The following is a 7,754-nucleotide window of genomic DNA, read 5'->3' on the forward strand; positions in this document are numbered from 1 at the left end:
GCTGTTAATGGTCTCCTGGTGAGGACAGGGACATTGATGGTCCCCAAGGATATTCTTTATCCTTGGGCTGGGACCCTGGCATGCCAGAAGATGTTGGAGCACCTTGGGCTGTGCCCAGCACTTTTCCCCCTCCCCAGGAGGACCTGCCCCAGGAACCAAACTATGACGTGAGATAAGGACAGGGGCCCCCTGCCTGCTGGGGTCCAGGGCTGTCCAGGACCTGCTCTGGCACAACAGCAGTAGGAAGCAGTCAGCAAAACTTCCTAAGCACACGCGCACATTCCTATGTGCACAAGAAAGCACAAGAGGGTGAAATAAAAGAGACAAACAGGGAGATGTTTGCCTAATTTGCATGGGTTGTAAATAAAACCATGTGGTAGCTTTGAACAAAATGATCCTTGGATTTCCACCAAAAAGGTTTGGCCATCTCTAGGTTAGAAAAGGTTGAGAAACCCATCTGCAGACAATCCATGTCAAACAGAGCTTCCATGCAGAGGACAGTGTGAAGAGGACACCTAATCAACGCCAGGGACAGGCAGGACCCTGCACACAGGGTGATGTTCCTGCTCTTCCAAGACTGTAACTCACTCCTTATTATTTGCAGACACAAAGTCATGTTTAAGGGCTTGTTATGTCCTATTCATTTCAGACTTAATTCCTGACATCTGCAAGAGCTTTCTGCCTTGAAATGCAGTGTGCACACAGGCACCGGCAGTGGAGAAGTCTGAGGGGCCATATACACAACTCACAGACAAATGCAGCACTGCCCATCTGCAGTTGGGTGTCCCCAGCCTGGCCTCTGGCTGGCAGCTGGCAGTGCTGTGTCCATCCTCCTGCCTGTGCTGGTGTGGCCACGCACAAATCCACAGGGATGGAGCTGGAGGTCAGTGATGAGCACATAGAGCCAGCCCTGCCTGTGTGAGCAGCAAGGTCAGGATCAGACCTTTGGGGTCAGTTATGAAGGGGAGGGAGAAAACTGTTCTCAGAGCAACAGCCCATGCTGCAGTTCCCCAGATCCCAGTTCAGGCTAGACACTAGGTACAACACCTTCTCTGGGATGGTGGGATAGGGATGGAGTCTCCATCCTCAGCTGTTTCCGAGGCCCCTGCCTTGTCACCTTTGCCCTTTCTCCTAGGCTGAAAACCTTCCCCGTGTTTCCTGGAGCAATTTCAGCTCCCTGAGCCCAACCCACCACCATAAACTGGAGTTGCTGCAAGAACGCTCTGCACCAGGAAACCTGTCAGCGTTGTACACGAAATGTAAATGCCTTTAACCCCATCGCCTCTCAGAAACTGAATTCCCAGAAATTTCGGAGAGGCTCTGCCAGGAAAAGTTTTGTCGAAGGACTGGGAGGATTGCAAAAGACACCCTTTTTAGGAAAGCCACCAAAAAAGAAAGCACAAAGCCACCCCAATGCTGCAAGTCCTGCTGCCAGTTTCCCAGGCGCTCAGCTGCCTTCGGGAGCAATCCCTGCTGGGTGGTGGCAAACCACCAGCATCGCTTGCATCCCAGAGCCCGCCGTGTCCACACACCCGCAGCATCCCTGGCACTGCCTGCCCCACAGCCCGAGGGAACACAGGAGTCTGGAGCAGCCGTCCTGGCACAGCTCCCCCAGCTTTGGCCACGGCAGCAGGCAGGGCTGGCGACCTGGTTGGTTCCCAGGCAGGTCCGCCAGGAGTGAGCGGAGCATCCAGCCTGCATTTGGAGGACACATGGCAGCTGAGCTGGCAGGCTTTGAAAAGGGCTCTAACAAGCAGTCACTTAACTTTCGCCAGCACAAGCCAAAAGACAGGCTTTAAGACCGTGCTCCTGCGCCAGAGTTGCTCGGGATGGGGCTAGGCAGGACCCAGCAGCCACATCTGCCCCTGATCTCCCCTGCGCGCGGCAAACAGCCCTGTACCCCTGCCTGGGACAATGATCTGTCCTTTTTGCCGCTTCCCCCGAGTTCAGCCTTGTGAGAGGCTGAGCCGCCTCCCTGCAGCTGTGGGACACCCAGGCTCTCTCTGCAATCACCGCTGTCCAGCAAGGTGGCTCCATATGGATGGAAGGCATCAAACCCAAGCAACTGTGAACATGCAGATTATGGAAACGGTGTTCCAGCTGTTTTCGTAGAATCACAGAATGGTTTGGGTTGGAAGGGACCTTAAAGCTCATCCAGTTCCAACCGCCTGCCATGGGCAGGGACACCTTCCACTAGACCAGGTTGCTCAAAGCCCTGTTCAACCTCACCTTGAACACTGCCAGGGATGAGGCAGCCACAGCTTCTCTGGGTAACCTGTGCCAGGGCCTCAGCACCCTCACAGGGAAGAATTTCTTCCTAATGTCTAATCCCCCCTTGGTCAGCTCGCAGCAGGCAGATGGTGGTAAATGGCACAAAAAGCCACAGCAGGGAAGCTCGAGGACTTGCCCTCACATTCCTGGGCCCACCAAGGACCAGCAGGGATATGAAAGGGGATGCACAGTGCTGATTGTACCAGAAATGATCCCATAACTCCTCAGTTAGGGCCTGGCCAACATCTTCTCTGCCCGCTGAAGCCCACCTCAGACCACACGGGGCATTAGGAAAAGTTGTGGGTATTGCAACTTCCTCCTTCCAGCCAGGCAGCAAATACACCGCCTGCACTGGGGCACACCTTTTAGGATATAATATTAAGATAATTATTATCAGTTGGATTCAATGACCTTAAAGGCCTTTCCCAACCTGAACGATTCTATGGTTATTATATGGGTGATGACTCAGGCTCTGGAGGAGCTGGGGACACCGGGCGGGCAGCAGAGCAGGCAGTGCATGCAGTGGGCTCCCCGGGTGCCGAGGTGGCAGCGCAGGCAGCCACGCTTGCTCTGAGGCAGCTGAGCGCGGCTCCAACATCCGGGGAGGGAAGGGAACAAAGAGAACAATTGCTATTGTTCTCCAGGACTTTCTTCGGGCCAGTTCCTCCAGTGCGGTGCTGCTGCCCTGTCACTGCGACCACAGCCCCACTGCGCTCGGAGCTGTGCAGGCACCAGTGGGGACGTGGCTCCTGTCCCTTTGTGCCTTGCCACCCAACCCTGGGAGCCTGGCCCCCATAGCAGAGATTGAGCCAGCGTCCTTCACAGAACTTTTCCCTGTGAGGGTGGTGAGGCCCTGGCACAGGTTGCCCAGAGAAGCTGTGGCTGCCTCATCCCTGGCAGTGTTCAAGGCCAGGTTGGACAGGGCTTGGAGCAACCTGATCTAGTGGAAGGTGTCCCTGCCTGTGGCAGGGGGCTGGAACTGGATGAGCTTTAAGGCCCTTTCCAACCCAAACAATTCTGTGATTCTGTGATTCTATGATCCTTGGCAGGGTTACCCACACACCACAGCTCCTGTCCCACTCCTCAGTGCCATTGGGAATCCCTAAGATGCTCAAGGTATGGTGACATCCAGCTTCCCAAGCTGTCATTATAACTGCCAAGGCACAATGCCTGTGGCAGGGAAGGGGCAAGCCCAGCCCGTTGCTCAAAGTGGTAGGGAAGGAAAGAACAGAGCAAGCTGTCCTGGGGACCCTGGCTCCTCATCCCCTTCACTGGTCCCACACAGTTGCCGCAGCAAGGAGAGCAGCCTTTGCTGGCAGCAGGGCCTCACGCAGCAGGACTACACATGAGCAGGATGAGCACCCCCATGACTGCCTCCTGAGCAGGGCTCTAATTACAGCCCATCCTCTCCCAGCCCAGCCCAGCAGCACCCAGCCAGCGCTGCCTTTGAAGTCTGGGCTTTCAGAAACCACCACCAGGCTGCTCCTAATTGCCCTTTGTGAGAGTGGGGAGGGATTGGAGCCAGCAGGGGACAGGTGAGGGGGGCAGCAGGGCTGCTGCAGGGGGGGGAAGCTGGGGTACCACTGATGGGGTGCTCAGCACCCTGGGCTGATTGGTCTCTGTGCGTCTGCAGATGGAGGTGGAATCTTATACGTGAGAAGGAATTCAGCCTGAGTCTTGTTTGATGGGATTGTAATTCATTGGCAAAATAAACCAGATGCACCCTGGTTACTGGTTGGGTGTTAAAGGGATGGATGCTGAAGAACATCAAATGCTAAATGTGAGGCTGCATGGGCACAGTTTGGACAAGTGGCTTCAGCAACAGTACTGATGCTTTCATAAAATCCAGTTTCATACAGAGCCCTAAGACCTTAATATGGTCATCAAATACAAGTATTCCCACCAAGGCCATGCCTCGGCTCCAAGGTGGAAGAACTTGTGTCAAAGCAGGATCTGGCTAAGGACAAAACTCAACTTCTCATCACCTCTCCAGGCAACGCTCCTCTGAAAACACCTTCCCTCCTGCCTGTGCTTCTGGCATCCCTCCTTCATCACAAAAACTGGTGAGCAAAGCCGAGCTCCCCCTGAGCAAGGCTCCTCCTGAGCCTTTGCAGCATGCCCACATACCCCAACCAGAAGGCTCTCCAACCCCAGAGGCTTCCAACATTGCACGAAAGCAAACTTCCCCAACTTGGTCACTGCCCCATACTCCAACATTCCCTAGCTCCCAGGGGATAAACGGCCAGGGGAAGCTGTGCAAGGCACAAAGCTCTGGGGATCAGCTCAGTCAGCTCAGAGGTGTGGGCAGCTCTGTTGCTCCTCGAACACAGAATGAGATTCCCCTCCCTACTGGCTGTCATTGACCAAGCCTGGAGGGAGCGATGCGCTAACCAGAGCAGTGCAGGAAGACGGGGATGCTGGTGAAGCAGCACACCCAGAGAGGAGCCTGTGCGAACGTGTCCCAGGGCAGACTCGGTGAGGAAACCACGTTCACCTCACGCTGTCCTGCCAGCCCTGCTTTGGGTTCAATCTGCTAAATTGTTCTGGCGTGGTAAAAACTGGTTTCAGGCAAAACACCCAACCGGGCTGTGGGCGAGAGCCTCCAAGGGCCGGGCCCAGCACCCAGGCGCGTGGGTGCCCCCCAGCATGCTGCATCCTGCATCGCCACACTTTGAACCCACCTCCCGCATCACTGCACAGCCCCACAGGCATGGCTGCGTTCGCCTTCACCCCACAGCCCAGCAGCAATGAACCCACCCTCATGGGCAATCCCCGCAGCTCCCCTGGACAGAGAGACCTGGCTCCTTTAGAGCAGTGACAGCAGCACAGAGCCTCTTCCCCCACTGCCTGACTCCTGCATCCCTGCATCACAGAATCCCAAACTGGTTCATGTTGGAAGGGACCTTAAAGCTCATCCAGTTCCAACCCCCTGCCACAGGCAGGGACACCTTCCACTAGATCAGGTTGCTCCAGGCCATCCAACCTGGCCTTGAACACTGCCAGGGATGGGGCAGCCACAGCTTCTCTGGGCAACCTGTGCCAGTGCCTCAGCACCCTCACAGGGAAGGATTCCTTCCTAATGTCAAATCTAAATCTCCCCTCTGTCAGCTCAAAGCCATTCCCCCTTGTCCTGTCACTACAAGTCCTTGTAAAAAGTCCCTCTCCAGATTTCTTGTCAGCCCCTTTAGGCACTGGAAGCTGCTCTAAGGTCTCTGTGGAGCCTTCCCTTCTCCAGGCTGAACAAGCCCAGCTCTCTCAGCCTGTCTCCATAGCAGAGCTGCTCCAGCCCTCAGAGCATCTTTGTGGCCTCCTCTGGACTCACTTGAGCAGCTCCATGTCCTTCTTGTGCTGGGGGCCCCAGAGCTGGACACAGGACTGCAGGGGGGCTCTCACAAGAGTGGATTAAAGGGGGAGAATCCCCTCCCTTGAGCTGCTGGTCACGCTTCTTGCACTTGGCCTTCCTGATCTACATGAGGTTCCATCTCTCCAGCCTGTCCAGGTCCCTCTGGATGGCATCCCTGCCCTGCAGTGTGTCAACCACACTGCACAGCTCAGTGCTGCTGGCAAACTTGCTGATGTTGAATGCATTGGTGTCCCCAGAGAACCCTGCCCTGGCCAAGGCAGCGCTGGCAAGTGCCCCACACATGGAGGAAGGGGACTTGGCCCAGGACTTGGCTCATCTCCTCTCACACCCTTCAGCAACGACATGACTAGACAGACACTGGCAAATCACTCCCTGAGAGCTCATGCACGCACTGCTAACACTGGCAGCTACCCTGTAATAACCCGCTGTCCCTATCATTACCATTAATTATATATTAACATACCCCATAATCTTAACAGCTGCTCAGTTGCATCTCGGGAGGTGTGAGCTGCTTTCAGAAGCCACCTGGCTCCTTCTTCTCTGGCTCTTACAGCCACTCATCCTGGAGAGGGGCTTGCAGCTGGGGCAGGACTCGGATCCAGCAGGCAGCCATGAGATCAGGCCTGGAATCGGCAGGAAGGTCACCAGGGCTGGAGTCATAGGGAAGGCACCAATGTCCTGGCCGCCCCGTGCTCCCAAGGGACAGCACCGAGCACATTATGCAGGATCACCAGCATTAAGCTTGAGCAATTCCCCACCAGTGCTGAGTTTCATTCCCACAGCACCAGGGAGCCTTGCACCACTAATCCGTGACCCCAGTAATGCTTTCGATCCATGTAGCACTGGGTGGGACCTGGCTGCATGAGAAGAGACACCCCACTGGGGCTGGTGCAGGGGTTCAGCCACTGTTCAGACAGCACATCCCAACCGGACACTACAGGAGTTCTCCAGGCTCATGTACCACCCCAAGCATCCCCCCAGCAGGCAGCAAGACCCTCAGCATCCCTCACCTTGGACTCCTCCTCCCAGCTTGCTGAAGGGAAAAGTGATTTTCTTCTTCCACCAAGCCAGGGAAAGTTGAAAGAAGCAACACAGGGGAAGTAAACACAAAGCTGCTGCCCCTTTCTGGAGCTACCTCCTAAAAGCTGTGTCAATCCCACATCCGAGACTATCCCAGGATCAACAGCACAGCTGGCACTGGGGATGGACGTACAGGTCAGTGCTGGCAGAGGTGGTGTTTCTCTTTTTGATTCTCATAGGGGTAAAACACACACAGCATCCACACGAAGACACAACCTCAGGGAGAAAAGCAAGGATCTTCCAGACAGAGCTTTCACCATTTCATCCCAAGGGCAACAACACTGCCTTCCATTCATGATGCAGCTCCATCCAAAAAGCAAGCTGGAAAGCAGCCTGGGGCTGGCTCTGCCCCGAAGCTGCAGCTGTTTCATGTGGCTCCAACGCCTCTTGCCCTGCAGCTCGTGCTTTCAAAGAGCCGCCTGCATGCACACAGGCACACAAAACACAGTTAATGAATGTCTTGCGTCCCGCTGTGTGTGTTCTGACACAGCCCCGCTTGCCAAGGGAAAGAACTGTGTGGATGTATGTACATACAAAGGCTTTAAAGAGGACGTTCCTGGCATTTCTCAGCTTTGTTGAAGGGGTTTGGGTTTTTTAATATAAAACCCTAAGCAAATATAATCCAGAAGAAGGGATTTTTAGAAATCTTGAGTACTTTACCTGCATGTGCCTGAGAGCCACGACACTCCCCAAGGAATCTGTTTTATAGTAACTGCTTCAGACTGAAAAAAAAGGCACTGCTCAGGAGAACATTGCTACTGGCTGGTATTACACACACTGCCAATGCCAGTGCTCTTTCACAAGGGGAAAGGATTAAGCCTTTCAGGGATCATGGCTCAACACGGCAGCTTTACATGCCGTAACTGCTCTCAGATGTTTCACAGTTGTAGTAAGCTGCCTGCACAGTGAAGGCCTCTTGGTGCACAGCACAAGCATGGAGTCAGGCAGGATGAACCCTTGTGCTGTGCACGAGGATTCAGGTTATCATGGCATAATGCAGATGAAACTTTGTTTCTGTCCTGTGAGTCAAACAAACCAG

The sequence above is a fragment of the Psittacula echo genome, assembly GCF_963264785.1.
Source record: "Psittacula echo genome assembly, chromosome: 7".
NCBI lineage: Eukaryota > Metazoa > Chordata > Aves > Psittaciformes > Psittacidae > Psittacula > Psittacula echo.